The sequence below is a fragment of the Triturus cristatus genome, chromosome 1_2 (assembly GCF_964204655.1).
Source record: "Triturus cristatus chromosome 1_2, aTriCri1.1, whole genome shotgun sequence".
NCBI lineage: Eukaryota > Metazoa > Chordata > Amphibia > Caudata > Salamandridae > Triturus > Triturus cristatus.
In genome coordinates this window covers 17,869,321-17,887,890 of record NC_140580.1, presented here as the reverse complement: position 1 = coordinate 17,887,890, position 18,570 = coordinate 17,869,321, and the positions used below count along the sequence as shown (strand labels likewise).

Below are 18,570 nucleotides of genomic sequence, written 5' to 3'. Positions count from 1 at the left end.
TGGTACCAAGAACATGGTTGAGGATTTCCTTAGTCGTTTGCCCCTCCCCATGAATGAATGTGTAGAAGACATGGTCGATAAGTTTTGTGTTGACAATATCATTGAAGAGTTCCCTGGGATTTCAAAGGATGAGTGGATGAAAGCACAAGATGATGACAACTCGTTGCAAGAGTTAGGCAAAATGATACTTGGTGGGTGGCCTGAAAGGTCCATAAGGAACTCAGAACTTTTTGGGAACGTAGACATGAGCTGTCATTAAAAGGAGGTCTGGTTTTAAGACAAGGTAAAGTGGTACCCCCTGAAGCCTTAAGAAGTAGAATCTTAGAGATTTGCTACGAAGGGCACTCGGGAATCAACAAAACCAAAGGCAGAGTCAAGCTGTGGTATTGGTGGCCTGGATGTGACATTGCATTTGAAAGGAAGGTGAGGAAGTGTACGCAATGTAAGAACTCAGATAAGTTGCAGGTGTCTTTCAGGCCCATGTTACACCCCTTGTCTAGCCCGTGTATGCCCTGGGAGAGAATAGCCATTGACATAATGGGACCCATAAGAGAACAAGATGAACAAGTGTACATTGTGGTGATGGTGGATCATTTCTTCAAGTGGCCCGAAGTGGGAATACTCCACAAAACTGACTCAGGCAGCATCATAAAATTCCTCGACAAAATTTTCACAAGGGGAGGCACATCCTTGGTGACAACGGACCTCCGTTCATTTCTGAAAACTTCAAAAAGTACCTTGAAAGGAATGGTGTTATCCACAAAACCAGTTAGGTGTGCCATCCTGCTGGTAATGGTGCAGTAGAACGGTTCAACAGTGTCATCAAGGGTATAGAACAGGTAGCAAACCATATAGGTTTAGCCTGGAAAAACGAAATGTTTAAAATGGTGTGGGCTTACAGAGTGACTCCAAATGAATGCACGGGCTCTAGTCCTTTTGTTTTAATGAGAGGAATAACGCCTATGTCTAAAGACAACATTGGGTGGTTGAAGACAGCCAAAAAGGCTGTGTGGTCTCCTGAGATTGTGAAAGAGAACTTGTTACATTCACAGGAAATTAGCAAAGAACTTCACGATTCGAAACACAAATGCAGACCAGTGACCCTTGAAGTGGGCGATATGGTTAGAGTCAAACGCACTGGGTTCATGGAGAAAGGGCAGAGTCGCAACACCCAGCCACTAGCGGGAAAGAAAATATTTAGCAATTCTGCATTGCTAAGTGGCGGTAAGGTCAAGCACTTTTCTGCACCCTATGGGTAAGAAACAAAAGGCTGTAATATCTGACCAAAGTGGCGTAGACTCACCACCTTATCAAGAGGATGTTTTTGGATGTGCAAAGATGAGAATGGGACGGGTGTGTGATTATGATTCTGACATAGACAATAGTTGTGGGGACAACCAACCCCAGGTTGCTGATGTCGCACCTGTCCATGATCAAGAAGTAATCCAAGAAGAGAGTACTGCGATCAATGATACCGATATAAGGGAGGCTCAGGGTCAAGCTCCCACTAGTCAACCAGATACTTGCGACACGTCTTTGGAACACCAGAGTGGTAGTGAAAACAGCACAACCAGGTCTGGGCGTGCAATAGCTAAACCTAGCTGGATTAAGGATTTTGAATGCTATTAGCGTTTGATCTATTCTGTATAACTGTCATTTTTGCATTTATTTCATGCAATGTTATCACAATTCACAGTGTTGTTATGGGTTTGTTCTATTCTGTATAACTGTCATTTTTGCATTTATCTCCTGCAATGTTATTATCACAATTCACAGCGTTGTTATGCATTTTCCTCCGCCTTCCTCCTATCCCTCAGGAAGATGAGTTGTAATGTACTCCACTTCTAGAATGTTCCTTACCATCCCTCCAGGCAGGCACCCGTACCCCCCCACCCCCACCATCATGTCTTATGAGGTAGCCTAGATAAACAAAGAAAGAGTGTGTCCGTCAGAATAGGGCCAGTGCTAAGAACATTCGAGTCCGAAGGTGGACCGAATAGGTTGCTCGTGGGCTGGCGACTTTGGCGTATGTGTGACTAGAAGTCCCGCCCCCCACCCGGACTCATGCAGTGACGTTGAATTTAACATCACAACCGAAAGCTCTCAGAAATCCTGAAGGGTTACCTCATTTCAACCGTAAGTTCTAACGGTTCCAGACCCCACAGGTCAGGGTACGCCTTAGCGAGCGTATACCGCCGTGGTGGTCCAACACTAGGTCCTGAAGAATGCTTCATGTAATATCGTAAGAAGCAGAAACATGTCGACCACTCTGTTTATATTGCACCTTCTCTAGGACGTAGCTGGTCAAATTATTACCAGAGTTCTCACGTCCACCACACTATATATATTTTTTAAACTGTGTCCAGTTGACCACTATTAAAGTCGTTTATTGGTTTAAATTGTGACACATTTTAACCAGCACCATCACTGACTGCACTGTCTTCACTCACAAAGAATCCAGCTCCGCTGTAAATCAGGCGTTGCAGCACACCGGGGAGACATTCGGTCTCTCCGGTGGGAACCCAATGATGAAGCATGTCACCAGCTAGGCTGGTGAGTGAGGGTTCTTCTAAAAACATAGTGATTCACCCCCGTGCCTTTTGAAATATCTTAGCACTGGCCCTATTCTGACGGACACACTCTTTCTTTGTTTATCTATACCAGCCCTGGGGGACTAAGAGTGGCTCCAAATAAAATTCCCTCTCTCTCTTGTTGTTAAATTATATTTTATGAGGTAGCCTGTCAGTTGAAGAAAGCTGTTGACGCGCTGTCTTTCTACGCCGACCGCCCGCTCCTGGTGTGCTGTATTCTACTTGAAGAATAAACCTCTTACAATATACTCTTGCCTACCAGTATTCTTCTTACGGTAGATAACTCCCAAGTACAAGTACAGATTCTAGTGCTTAATTAAGACCCTCATGTTCCGGAAAATATGTATTTTATGGCACGACACGGAGGCCAATATTATGCAATCTCCTTTTATTGCCAGCTCACACAGCAGCAACAATAGAGAAGAATTTAGAACATTGAAAACATTCTGAACATTAATGTAGTCCAGCGACAGACAGCCATCTTCCTTCTTTTATTGCTGCTGCTCACCCGATAAGTACACTTTGTTCTCTCTTCCATTTGTGCATTCCAATACTAACTTTGTTCATATTTAAGTATTTATATACTTTATATTGTTTACTATAACTTAAAAATGATTTATTGTATACTATTTAAAATGTTTTACTATGTTTTTCACCACCTAACATATTAGATCACGTCTAACCTAATTCCCACGAATTGCCAATGTGAATTTTATCACTCCCCTTTGTACCTCCAAACACGGACACACCGCGTTCTCCTGGCACCTCCCTAAGACATCAAACATTCTCTAAATCAACAAGCATTTTTTAAACGCCCCCGGTGTTTAACCGCAGCGTCCTTCGCTTGCTCGGATCCTAATACCGACACCCGTAGCTGTCCCCTTCCCCCCGGTTATCACCTCATAGTATTTTCACACCCTAGGCGGCCTTAATACAGGCATTATTTAACCCCCTTACTGACGACGCGCGCATTGCGTTCGATGGCCGAGGCATCGACCTCTCCTTTACTCACGCGCACATCGCGCTGAAATGCCGAGACATCGATCTCGCGGTCCTCGCCCTGAATCTTCGCTCTCCCGCCTCAGTTACTGTCTAAATAATACTTAAACTGCCTCTGGCTCCCCTCTCGAGGCAACATCGAGCCGTTTTCTCCCGGTGCGCACCGGGGAAGATCAACAATTCCAGGAAGCTTCCCATTAGAGGAAAGGCCCTTAAGTCTTCATCACTTCCTCCGTTTGAGCTGTTTTAAAGCTCAAACGACGATTCAACTCAACAACGAAGAGCCTTTTCACCTTCAGAGCCTTTTCAATATCAACATTTAACCCCACATTGGAACGCAAGTACCTACCTTGGACGCAAGTACCTACCTGTTACCACTTTTAACCCCCAACTCCATCTTCATAACTTTATTCAGAAAAGGAAAAAAGAAGGAGACACAATGTCTCATAACCAACCTGGTTTAGACCCCTTAGTACTAAATAAAGTAGAGGACATAATTAATATGGCATTAGGCAAATTGATGGGGTCGCTCGATGAAACCATCAATAAAAAATTAGAATCCCTTTCTAATAATCAACCTGGATGCCCTTACTGGCCCCAAACCTCTAACAAAAAAAGAACATCAAGCGATTTACCCCTAAAAATATCTAAAAGGGTCTCAGAGGATCTACCGGATAATGCCGGTGATAGAGTGAGTGTACCAGACACTGTGGATGGGCAAGAAAGAGGCCCCACCGTCCCCATATCTAGCGATTCTGAGGATGATGAAACCTACGAGCCTGAAATAGACCTATCATGCCCTTCTGAATTCGAATCTGACTGTGAGGACTCACCCACAGCCAAATGAAGGCTCAAAGACTTCTGGCTCTGGCTCCAAGATGGAAATCCTCGACCCCTTTGGGGACATGATGTTTGACCCGCTCTTAATAAGACACCCATTATCATCTGAATGGACCCCCTCCCGCCATGTTGCCGACTATATCACCTTCTGGCTCAGAAATCCTGCTAGGATAGACTCCTGGATGTTACTGGTCCCCTTACAAAGATATTTGAGATGGCAGAAACAGCCTACTTGAACGACTCTCAGGTCGACCCGAAAGAATTATGCGAATGGGTGCAAAGAGCTGTGTGCCTCCTTGGCAACGCCAATACGGCACTTTCAAATGAAAGAAGAAAGAGCATCCTTATAAAACTCGATCCCAAACTCATTGAACTCGCCAATAAAGAAGGAGGTCCTTCTTCACAAGGACAACTCTTTGGCGACGATTTTATTAAAGAAATGGCCAAATATGTTGGAGTTTTCAACTCAATACAAAAATCACAAAGAGATATAAGAAAAGTCTTCCATGACCTAGTTTTTGCAAGGGCCGGGCGAACAAGGGGTCGGTTCCCCGGCCGAGGTGCACCTTTGTCCAGACCCTATATGGCACGAGGAAATAGGAGCTTACATCAACCCTTCACATCCTATTCCAACTTCTACCCCCCAAGGCAGAGAGGGCGCTTTCGCAACTCCAGAGGCGACAGGAGACAAAGAGGCTTCTCTTCAGGTATGCTACTTAAAAGACCTTTCAGATTCCCCCATAAAAGTGGGTGGGAGGTTGGCCCTATTCTCTGGAAAATGGAAACTAGTGACCCAAGATCCCTGGGTCTTACAAACAGTCAAAGGCTACAGAATAGAATTTTCACACACCCCCTTCCACCACAGACCCCAGAGAGAAATCTTTCTCTCAAGATCACTCAAAATTGGTAACCAAAGAGGTTCAAGACCTTTTATCCAAAGGCACCATCAAAGAGACTACAGACTTAAATCAGGGATTTATCAGCAATATCTTCTTGGTAGAGAAAAAGAACAAAGAAATGAGACCAGTAATAAACCTAAAAGAATTGAACGAATGGGTAATCTACCGTCACTTCAAAATGGAGGGTATATACCTCCTAAGGGACATCTTAAGAAAAGGGGATTGGTTAACAAGACTAGACCTAAAAGACGCCTACCTCACCATTCCTATTTGGCCCCCACAACAAAAATATCTTCGTTTTACATGGCTAAACAAAACTTGGGAGTTCTCAAGCCTCCCATTCGGTCTCTCTTCAGCACCCTGGTGCTTCACAAAGATCCTCCGACCAGTAGCAGCCTGGCTCAGAGCCAAAGGTGTAAGATTAATAATTTACCTCGACGACATACTTATACTGGCACAGTCAAAGGACTTAGTATCCCTACACACCCAATGGGCAATAGAAATACTAGAAAAACTAGGATTTGTAATAAATATAAAAAAATCATGCTTAACACCGTCACAAGATACACTATTCCTAGGCTTCATCGTAGACACCCTTCAGACAGAATTACGTCTCCCCAGAGACAAACTAAATAAATTACGAAAAGAAATTAAAAAGATCTTATTAGAGAAGTCTATATCTCTAAAAAAACTTAGCCAGAATACTAGGGCTCCTGTCCTCAACCATCCAAGCCATCTTTCCGGGCCCACTTTACTATCGGGCTCTCCAAAGACTAAAGAAAAGATGTCTGCACAAGAATCACTTGTACTCTCAAATGCTGTCTTTAGACCAAGAATCCAGAGAGGAACTAGAATGGTGGCTCAAGAACTCACAAGCGTGGAATGGAAGGGCAATCTTCGGAGAAAATCCCGAACTGGTGATAGACTCAGATGCGAGCCTAGAGGGTTGGGGAGCGATATGCGGAAACACTTCCACAGGAGGTCTATGGTCATATCAAGAGCGAAACATGCACATCAATTGTCTGGAACTCCTAGCGGGCTCCTTTGCCGTCCGGAGTTTCACTCAAGAAAGAATAAAATGTTGTGTGATGCTTCGCATGGACAACATTTCAGCAGTCCAATATGTGAGCAAGATGGGCGGACCACACTCAAAAGACTTGGCAGACCTGGCAAAGGAATTTTGGGGATACTGCTTAGAAAAAGGAATCTCGGTTGTAGCCCAACACATTCCTGGTCTGAGCAATGGAGTAGCAGATTGGTTCTCCAGGAACTTCAGAGACTCCAGCAATTGGAGATTGAACAGGCAAGTCTTTCTACACATTCAACACCTATGGGGTCCCTTCAATTTAGATCTGTTTGCAGACAGACTCAATACTCAACTAACACGTTTTTTCAGCTGGAAACCAGATCCTCTAGCTGCTGGCATAGACGCTTTCCTCCAGGATTGGAGAGGTCAGAAACCTTATGCATTTCCCCCGTTCGTCATGCTACCCAGATTTCTATTACAGGTCCGGAGACTCAAGGAAACTGTAGTCCTAGTAACTCCACTATGGAAATCCCAAGCTTGGTTCCCCATAGTACTAGAAATGTCAATAGACTTTCCCCTTCTCCTACCCCACTTCAGAACTCTCCTCCTAGGCCCTCGAGGGGAAATACATCCCCTCCTCGAACAGGGATCCCTCACACTGATAGCATGGAAGATTTCCGGAGACAATGGGAAATCCCTAGCCTTTCGTCAGATGCTTTCAGACTCATTTCTGAATCCTGGGCCTCAGGCACTAGAAAAGCTTATAGACTGGCATGGAATAAATGGATTTGCCGGTGCCTTCAATGGGGTATCAATCCCATTTCGACAGATGTAGTACACGTGATTAACTACCTCTCTGAACTCTTTGAGTCAGGCTTGTCATATAGAACTATTAACGTCTACAGATCAGCAATTTCTGCAGGTCACTGCCTCATAAACGGCCTCCTCCCTGTCGGCCAAAATTCTTTAACAAAGAAAATTATGAGAAGCATTAGGGTCCTTAAACCCCCCATACCCAAATAGTCTTCCCTTTGGGACGTTAAATTAATACTTCAAGTTTTAGAAAGCTGGGGTGATAATCAGACCTTACCTCTTAAAAAACTCTCCTATAAACTCACGACCCTCCTTTGCTTAGTCTCTTTTAGACGAACATCCGATGTCAAAGCTCTGGACGTCACCAGTAGGGCATATCAACCTGAAGGAGTATGTTTCTACATTAAAAGAAGAACTAAGACCCTTTCCTCGACCATCTTCTACCCTTATTTTCTGGGAAATCCAAGATTGTGTGTGGTGCAATGCCTAATAGAATATGAAAAGAGAACCAATTTTATAAGAAACAATGTCTCAACTATTAATTTCTCACAAAAGCCCTCATAAACCCATTTCTTCCCCCACCTTGGCTAGATGGGTGAAAGACGTAATGTATGAAGGAGGGGTAAACACTTCAATTTTTGGGGCTCACTCCCTTAGAGGCGCTTCTGCCTACAAAGCTTTTATCCTAGGCGGAAGTTTAAAAGATATCCTAAAGGCGGCCGACTGGTCCAATGAATGCATGTTCAAAACTTGTTATTTCAAACCTACTTCTAATGCAATTGATAATGTATTAAATGCACTTTAAACTTGCATAATATTGGCCTCCGTGTCGTGCCATAAAATGTAGATTTTCAACAGCCTGATGAGCAGAAAATCTGGATTTTATTAAGGACACGGAGGCTAAGATTATCCCACCACCTTTTTCCCACCCAGGTGGATTAACGTATCTTATATTTTTATTTCAGAATGACGGAGATTCTACTTGGAAACTTCCTCCTGTTGACTCGTTCTTTTACTCCTCAGAGATTCGTTTGAAATTTATCTTGTTCGCAGCGCACATAAAAGAAGGAAGATGGCTGTCTGTCGCTGGACTACATTAATGTTCAGAATGTTATCAATATTCTAAATTCTTCTCTATTGTTGCTGCTGTGTGAGCTGGCAATAAAAGGAGATTGCATAATCTTAGCCTCCGTGTCCTTAATAAAATCCAGATTTTCTGCTCATCAGGCTGTGGAAAATCTACATTTCTCTCACAATAGCAGATTTGACGTGCCAATATTTTCCAAGAACGCACATTGCAATGTACTGGGCCACTCGTAATGAGGACCCTAGAACAGTCCTCTACGAAAGAGCTTTACCCAATTTCACACAGCAACCAAAATACACAGTTAAAATTGGCCGCAATTCTAAGCATAACCCAATACCAAACCTCTTAACCTTCTATGCCCAAAAGCCAATGAGCTACTCTAACTTCCTAACCAATCGAAGACTTTCATCTTCTACTGCTATATGCACCCACATACGCGATCGGTTGCCTTGCTGTTGTAATTACTAAACAGAAACATCCAGAAGTAATGAGGGTTTCAGTCGCATATAGCGGACTGTTCAGAAAAACCCTAAACAGGTGGCTTCCCTCAGTACGGCGCCGGCAGTTGTCAGCGCTCAAACTTACTGATGTCTGTCTTTTCTGTGTTCCTCGAAGCAAGAGAGTCCGCTCTTTGTTTCCACTCCCTTGTCCAGTCAATCTGTAGTCTGTTTTCCATGCCCCTCGGTACGCTGCCAAGTAGTCTGTTTTTTTATTTTCATTATGTGCTACCTCCAATGGCTTTGGTAGGGCCCCGCAAACTACTCGTGCTGCTCTGTTCCTAGAGCTGTGTTGTTCCTCTGTGTTTGTGGTTGCGTTGAAGTCGAACGATAAGTGTGTGCGGGCTTTTCTTTTTTTATTTGCTCACAATGGCTATGACCCGTCCGGCGGCTTGTACCTCTCCCAGTAGTCACACTCGGGAACGGGTCACTATCACGAAAGTGACTTTGGAGAACTACTATATTAGTTTGATGGCACAACATGAGGAACGAGTACTCAGGTAATACTGCACGGTGCGAGACAATTTGCATTCAGCATCTGGAATGGGAATTTGAATACATGAGGAGTTGATACCTTGATAACAGTGCATTGTGAAGAGCAGGTGCTTTTGAAATGACAGTTGGGCACGTTACAATGCAAAGTATGGGAAGACATTGATCTGTTAGTGACAGCGCAGCTCAAAGAGTGGACACTTGGGTGAATACAGTTTTCAGTATGATATGAGGGGGTGTTATCATTATAACTGCAGCAGGAGGTGTAGGCACTCCTGGTATGCCAGCATACCAAAACAAAGTATTGGGTTCTAAGGTAATGCAATGTATTGATTTATGTTTTTAAATACAGTTAATTGTGCGTTCACTGTTAAACTCTCCTGGATGCTAATCCTGCAATTCCCAGCCACTGAAATAGTCAGTAGCGAAAATAACAATTTAACTAGAAAGGAAAACAAGCCCTCACGCCATTATGGAGGCGTGCGAATGCTGGGACAGCCCGCAGACAAATTGATGGCTTTTGTTTTTAACTTTAGCCATGCTACACAGCATTGTTGATGCTGTGCACCTTGGCTAAAAAACATTGGCAAAGCCAGTAGGTCAGCTAGTAGGTCACAAAGGATAGGCCTATTGCTATTTAATAGTTAAACTCACCTTCCTCTTTTAAAGAAAAAACATTCCGGAAAGTATTGGGGCAATACATCAAATAATTGGGCATTCCAAAAGACAACTTGTGTGATTTTAAAGGGTTGTAACAAGTATGTTCCTTTATCTATTTTAAACATTAATCTAGAAGAATTTGCCTTGTCAAAGACCTTAATTTTCGTCTTGGCGAGTTAACTGATTGAGACTGAAATGTATGCTTATGCTGAACTTAGTATATTTGAAATTGACGGATAGTTTGTCTGTAATCAGAATATATCAGTTCTGTCGAGAATCGTTTAGTTCACTGAAACAATGGCCTGCAGTTGACTACACCTGTTGTTGACCCACCCAAAAAAAGAACATGACAGATGCTGGGGCCCAATTTTCTTGTTTACCGTTTATCTCCAAGAACCCACTCTGGCCGATTGAACCTTTTTACCTGCCCAATAGCGTGGAGGGAGCAAACACAATTATCAGAGAGTACTTTCCACAATTTGACATAATTAAGGACTCGAGACCCAATCTCTAGTGTTCTCGGGATTTTATTATCAACATAAACATCTGCAGATAAAGGCACCTCAATACAAGGCACAACAGGTAAATGGGCACTAACACAAATGCTACTCTACAAAGAATCCGCATACGACTAAATATAAACAAAAGTACAAATTCTAAAAGCATGAGGTAGATCACTACCAAGCCAATGTCGATATTAGGAATCATTAAACCCAAACATCTCTGTCCCTACTCTATGCTAGATGGCATCCCTACTTAGCGTTCCCTTGAGACCCAAAGAATCCTGGAAAGGTGTCAGAAGTGAAACTCCCTAAGAAGTCTTCACTTAGTGAGAGTTCGATCTAGAGTATTCCTTCTAGCTCCTCGCCCACCTCTTCTCTCTGCTCTGAGCTACTCTGTTCTGCCCAACCCTCGGGGTGCTGTCCCTAATACGAAACCCCAAAACATAGAACACGCCCTCTGGCACACATCCTCGATCAGGTCTTCTTCCAGTACTTTTCCGTCCCGTGCTGTCCATCTTCCATCGTCCATCAGCTTGGCCTTGAGTCTCAGACACCTTCGGCCCGAGGAGTTGCGATTGGCACATTCCAATGCACTCCCATGTCTGGCTTTCTCCATAATTCAACTCTTGGACAAAGACCTTTTCTACTAACGAACCAACTGTCCTTGCACCTGCGGTGAGATCATGGGATGGAGAAATACTTTGCATCCTTTAACTTTTATAATTTACTGCGGCCTAAACATTCTAACGAAATGAATCATTGCGGCCTACCGCATTCAGCTAACATAAGAAAATACCAGGCCTCTTCCCTAACGATATATGTGCATTCAGGCCTCTACCAGGTTAAAAACACTATTAAATCACATCCTAAGCCTTAGTACTTTTACTTTCACATACATGAATAACGACCTACATGAGTTACTTCAACCAGGATACACGTTAGCCTAATACATTGCATTAAACAGGAACTAATCATTATGCATTTCACCGAATATATTCACAATGTAGTATCACATTTCTACCACTTCTATGTTACGATATAACTGATACATTTGCTTAATACATTATGTACGATACATCTAAATATGTATTGATTATGTGCGGGTGCCGACTAACAGTGAATATAATGCACCCCTACAATTTTCAAACCTTTAGGCGCTACATCAGTTCCCCCTTTGATGACAACTGTCATCACACTATCATTCTCATTCCTCCTGGAATGAAAGCTGGTCTAAACTGCAGTTGCTACCATCCCACCATGTCGGATCCCTTCCATCCTGTTAAGATTCTGATATTGACGGTCCTGCAATCTCGCCATTCTCTGTTCATTCGCTCTGAGGGCTCTTTCGGCTCTATTCCCTCTGTACCATTTCCATGCTCTTACGAATCCCCACAAACCGATCACACATACCACGGCAATTATTCTAGGCTTCAACACAGATCCAAGAAATCCCATTCCCAAGTTCGCAAACCAAGTTCCCACACGACCAAATCCTTGACCAATCTTTTCCCACACATTCTCCTCTGTCAGATCTTGTATCTCTTTGTGAATTGTGGTGATATTGACCATGTATTTCTCCAGATCCTTACTATTGTCTGGAATATACATGCAACATTCTTGAACCTTCAACAATTTACAGACTCCGCCCTCCTTTGCCAATAACACGTCTAACGCAAGGCGATTTTGCAAAACCATATTCCGTATCGATAACCTTTCTCTATTCACCAACAACAGTGACCTCGCCGAATTTATTGCCAATTCATCCACTACTGTCGCCAACCTTCTTATTTTCACGTCATTCAGGACCACGCCCAAACTAGGTATAGTCGCTCCATATATATCACCAATCACTATTCCTGCACTCACAGCTCTACACACTTTAGAATGACGTCCCGTCTCTAGCATCTTCAAATCCTCAGCATGATAAATCTTTGGGAAGATGATAGCCAGGTAACATGAACCATACCAATTCGCAGGCAATCTCACATAGGCATTCTTCCCACATACAAAGTACACGGTCGGAATCACCTGTACCGGAGTTTGCAAGAAATTCTTAGCAGAGTCCTCCATGGTGAAAGTGTGATCACACGTACTCTGTCCCACTGGGACCTTCTCATAATAGGTTTGTGGACGAGCAATACACAACTTCCCCTTCTGTACTTCATCTAATGCAATTGGTCCATAACTTCCCTTAGATTTGTGCAATCTCTCCTCATCCATCCAATCCACTGGACTATCGCCTGTACTTCGTGTCTGAGTCAGTTTTCTGTACCTATCTTCTATCTGAGCTATGAACTTCTTTTCGGTCTCAGACAACCAGCATGTCAAATTATGTCTATGCGCATAAGCTGTGTCTAGCTTCACAGTCGGTATGAAATACTTCCGAAGCCTATCTTCTGACTTGTAGTAATCATACCTATTCAAATGCTTGTATGCCGGAACTTCAGGAAGTACTGTATCGTAATTTGAAAAGAAATACTCAAACTGTCTTCGGTCATAAAACAAACTAAGCAATAGGCTGCAAGAAATCCCATATGTCAGTGGGAGATGATGGTATCTAATACCCTCGTCTACTGAAGCAGGCAATTGCATACACACATAACAATCCTTCGCATCCATCGCATCAACATACTCATACAACAGCTTCGCATAAGCATTGAGTTTGAAATCAGCTCGAGACAAGTCTATATGAAACATACGACTCTCCTCAAGCATCTGAGCTCTCTGATCTCTACCAGTGACCCCTCCCTGTCTCGGAGTGGAAGGTGGCGGTGTTCCCTGAACCTCCCCCTCTTGTCTATGGGCCACCATGTATGAAGTTACTACTACTGCAAATATAACAGCTATCACTATCCCTAACAGTGTACCTATCACTATTTTAGCTCTACGGTGGATATTTCCAGGTTCCGCCATCTTTGAACTATTCTCAATGTTCAGTGCAGTCTCTGTTGACACAAGTCTCTTTCTCATCCAGCAATGTTCAGTTCAGCTACTCTCTTTAACTGGGGGAACCTCTAGCAAAGTCCAATTACTTGTCTTTTCGGTCTGAAAGACTTCCCTAACTCTTCTTTGCCCTCCAACGGAAAATCCCTAACTTTATTCTTCTTCCACTCGGGCCTAAGTTATCTTCTTTTCAAACTATATACGCTAAATTTTCAATCAGTCCAGAATAGCTGTGGGTCCCAACAGCTGTAGGACCCCTTGCAAGATTTCGAGTTTAAGGGTTGTCAGTTCTTGGGGAGCTGGGATAACTGCGAATGTTGGGAAGTCCAGCGTTTCCAGAATCAAACCACGGATGATGCTCAGGAGTGGCGGATTCGGAATATTGATGGTCAAGATTCCTTCGATCTCCAATCCTGGGATCTTCAACAACACTTCTACTCTCGGAAACGGAGAATTGTTGACCAGTGTGATCGATCTCAGCCGTCCCGTGGCCAGTAAACCTGTCATCAGTCACTGAATATGCCCACTCTGGTGAGGCGTACTTCTGGCACGGCACTCTTGTTCTTTTCGATCGCCTCAAAGCACCTTGGGATTGATCTTCATCACCTTGTTCTGCTTCCGATTCTTCAGAAACTGGGGCGAGATCTGTTCTTGGTGCCAATCTCAAGTTTTCCCGTCTTTGACTCACGGGCCAAACCCTTTCTGCTTCGGTGGCACCCCCAGTCTCCCTACTGGTACCCTGTGCACTACTTTCTCCTTCTGCAGGATTTGACTCTGCACTGCCCTCTGCAGCTCTTTCTTCTTCTGCTTTCGAGTCAGGTTCTGTATTACTATCACGTTCTCTTTCGGCTTGGTTTAGTGCACAACCAGCTGCGTCAGCAACCCCTACAGCTTGACTTGCCCTCTCAGATGGCTCTGCCACCTCAGCTGGGTTTTCGTTCTCGAGAGGGGCTATTTCTTCCAAGGGTGCTGGAACTCTACGGGTATGGGAGGCATGTATCCAGTTCGGGAGTCCTCCACACTTCACCGCTGTATTCGTGATCAATATGACTTGGAAGGGTCCGCGCCAGCGAGCATCCAGACAACTCTTCCTCACGTGTTTGCGCACCAGTACCCAATCTCCTGGGCACAAGTCGTGGCACAGGTCACTTACAGCTGGAACCGTTGCTGTCTGCACCTGCTGAGACACAGAATGGACCACGTCAGCCAGGCCTTTACAATAGTCCAGTATCATATCATCAGTGATATTAATCAAAGCAGTAGCAGGTATTGCTGGCAAACGCATCGCCCTTCCCATGAGGATTTAATGGGGTGACAATCCAGTCCTCCTATCAGGGACACTACGGAGACTCATGAGAACCAAAGGTAATGCATCTGGCCACTTCAAAGATGTCGAAGAACACACTTTTGCCATTTGGGCCTTCAGAGTCCCATTAACTTGCTCCACAATCCCAGAAGCCTCTGGTCGGTAGCTACAGTGCAATCTTTGATCTACATTCAAAGCAGCACAAAGCAGCTTCATAATTTCACTGTGGAAGTGCGTTCCCCTATCTGATTCAAAAGAGGTCGGGAAACCGTACCTCGGGATTAATTCCCTCAATAATAACTTAGCTACAGTGAGTGTGTCACACCTACGTGTCGGGTAAGCCTCCACCCACCTGGAAAAGACACATACTATGACTAATATGTACCTCAACCCATTACACTTCGACATTTCAATAAAATCCAGCTGCATCCTATTAAAGGGACCACCTGACCTACCTTTGTGACTCAACGTCACAGCGGTCCTCTTTCCTACATTCATCTGTTGACATGTGACACACCTCTGGCACACAGCTTCAACCACTGTCCGAAACTTCGGATTGTACCACGTCTGACGAAACACTCGCATCATTGCGTCCCTACCAAGATGCACAGCACCATGTATCAACCTCGCCATGGGGTTCAACAAACATTCCGGTAACACAGCTCGTCCATCATTCAAAACCCATACATCTACATCTCCCTTCTCACATCCAGCCCTTATCCAGCTGTCCCGCTCCTGATTAGAGACTCCATCTTGCAACTGTTTCAGTTCTTCCCATGAGTCTGCCATAGCTAACATCACATCATATTCTGTTATCTCTTCGCTTTCCACAACATAGCTCTCGGTAAAATTACATCCCTGCTCTGCACAAAATCGAGCAACTTCATCTGCGTAATTATAACCCAATGACACAAAATCATTTCCTTTAGTGTGTGCAGAACATTTGACAACAGCAATTTCATCTGGGCCTTGCAATGCTTCCAACAATTGTCGTACATAGTCCCCATTTCTGATAGGTGAACCAGAAGATGTCATGAACCCTCTCTGGGACCCTAGCTGTCCGAAATCATGAACCACACCAAACCCATATTGGCTATCCGTGTAAATCGTTACACGGATCTTACCAGCGGCCAAACAGGCACGAGTCAAAGCAATAAGCTCAGCCACCTGCGCGGAGTATACTCCTTCTAGACAAGCGGCTTCAACCACCCCTGTGATGGTGCACACAGCAAACGCTGCTCTCAATTGACCAACACTGTCTCTTAAACATGAACCGTCCACAAAGAAAATCTCACCTGAAACTGGGAGCGGTTCATCGACAATGTCAGGTCTCGGTTTGGTGCATAGTTCAGTCACATCGAGACAATCATGGTCCTCACAATCTTCATCTACATCTACATTTGGAATCGGCAACAATGTAGCAGGATTTAAAACGGAACACCTCTTCAGCGTCACATTATCTGCAGCAAGGATAACTTGTTCATAACGAGTCAACCTATTATTCGTGAGGTGCTGGGTTTTAGTCCTAGTCATCAACAATTCGACTGAATGTGGCACATAAACAGTAAGTGGATGACCCATCACAATGCTCTCACATCTTTCGATACTGACACCTGTTGCAGCAACGGATCTGAGACATCCGGGCAACGCAGATGCTACTGGATCTAAAGTAGCTGAAAAATAGGCAACTGGTCTATGGACACCTCCGTGACTCTGAGTCAACACTGCTAATGCGCATCCTTCCTTTTCGCAACAAAATAAAGCAAATGCCTTGTTATAATCTGGCATTCCCAAAGCTGGTGCACTGCATAAAGCTTCTCTCAGTCTCAAGAACGACTTTAAGCAGTGTTCGTCCCATGGTACCGGATCATTCACATCCTTTCGCGTCAGCCGCTGTAAGGGCTTCGCTTCAAAGGAAAAGTTCGGGATCCACTGGCGGCAATAACCCACCATTCCCAGAAACATTCTGACTTCCCTCTGAGTCGAGGGAACTGGCATTCTCAGAATCGCATCAATGCGATCTGGTGACACCTTCCTCTTGCCTTTCTCAATTCGGTGCCCCAAATACTGTACCTCGCTCAAACAGTATTGCAGCTTGTTTGGAGACACCTTGTGACCATTCTCTCCTAGGTAGTTCAACAGAGCAACGGTATCAATTCTGCAGGCGTCTTCCGTCTCGGACGCAACGAGCAGATCATCAATGTATTGCACTAAAACAGAGTTCTGTGGCAACACAAGACCTTCAAGATTTTTCTTCAAGATCTGATTAAAGATAGATGGGCTCTCTGTATACCCCTGGGGGATACAACACCACGTTAACACGCGATTTTCCAGCCGAAATGCAAAAAGAAATCGGCTTTCTTGATGTAGGGGAATCGAGAAAAAAGCTTGACACAAGTCAATCACTGTGAACCATTCAGCTTCGCATGGGATCTGAAATAGTATCACAGATGGATTAGGTACCACTGGACAACATGGAACAACTATTTCGTTTATTTTCCACAAATCTTGCACAATCCTAAATTTCCTGCTTGGTTTCTGCAGTCCCATGATAGGCGAATTACATGGGCTACCCATAATCTCCATTAGTATTCCCTGCCTGATCATAGACTCAATCACAGGTTTAATCCCTGCAATAGTTTCAGGAGATAACTTATACTGGGGTGTCCTCGGAAACTCTACGTTCGGTTTAATCTGGATTTTCACGGGGTCTACTCCCTTGACTAAACCTATCTCCTCCCCACTAAGGTCCCATACATCGATAGACACTGAGTCCCTCAAGTCAAGTGGAAGCTCCTCCACTGTCAATGCTGAATACATTTCCACACACACACGCTGATTTGCAACCTTAAAGGTCGCGTCGTCGTCTCTCGTTTCTACCTCCACTCCTTTCGGGGTACAGTAAATCGTGCAGTTGAGCTTGCACAATAAATCTCTTCCTAACAAACAAACCGGACTAGAATCGCACACCACGAACTGATGTCGGTCACTGAAATTTCCTATCCTAATCGGAATTGGCTCCGTCAGTGGACTAATCAGTTTCTTATTTGCTACACCAACAACCTGGATGCTTTGTCCGAAAAGAGCTAACCCCGGGACCACTGCCGACCTTATAGTCGATCTGGTAGCCCCCGTATCAACCAAAAAGGTTGTAGGGTGACCGTCAAGGTCTGCTTCTACAAAGGGTCCTTTCTGATCTACCTCTAGAATGGCTATAAGGATACAATCCTTATCTCCTTTCGATGCCAACAGACTAATTTCGTTTTCCTCGCTCACTTCAAACATTGGCATTTGCAAATAAGTTCGAGCTCCCTGCTGTACATTCTGTATTCTGGGTGGCTTGGGAACCTGTACCTGCGGAACACCAATCCCCCCCTTTTACCATTCTAGGTCTAGTCACTGTCTGTATCGCTTCCGTTCCAGGGACCTGAACTCTCTCCCCTTCCAACTGTATCTGATTCCATGGGTTCAGGGGACACTCGCGTCTCTAATGTCCGACCTGGTGACACTGATGACATGCTGTAGTCTTTTTCAATGTCGCCACATCCATGCCTGTTCTAGGGTCTATTGGCCTTGGCCTTCCCTGCCCCTGAACATTCTGATTTCCCGCCTGATAATTTCCCTGTCTCCTCACCAACGCTCCCCCACTAGGCTGTCCCTGAGCGGTTTGCACCTGAACAAGCAGCAAATTATCTTTCAACTTCTTATGTTTTGATTCGATCTCATCTGTGCAATATCGGGCGTACCGCAAAATCTCATCGACGGGCTTGTTCTGCCAACAAATCAGATGCTGCTGTATCATGAGACTAACCTCTGGTTTCAATCCCAACACAAACTTTGAGACGAACTGTCCCATATCCTTAGTCTCCAAGACGTCTAGACCACTATATTGCTTAAAGCCTGTAAAAGTCTC

The 18,570-nt window shown here is 44.4% G+C and overlaps 1 pseudogene across 1 annotated transcript in view; it reads left to right on the top strand.

The window, feature by feature from the left end:
• The first annotated feature begins 8,993 nt into the window (after positions 1 to 8,993).
• The window catches only part of LOC146866653 (serine/threonine-protein kinase 38-like), a 659,816-nt pseudogene continuing 650,239 nt past the window's right edge, over positions 8,994 to 18,570 (top strand). Inside the window, exon 1 of the transcript XR_014966481.1 lies at positions 8,994 to 9,253. The product of XR_014966481.1 is annotated as a serine/threonine-protein kinase 38-like (transcript). The remainder of the gene's footprint in view (positions 9,254 to 18,570) is intronic.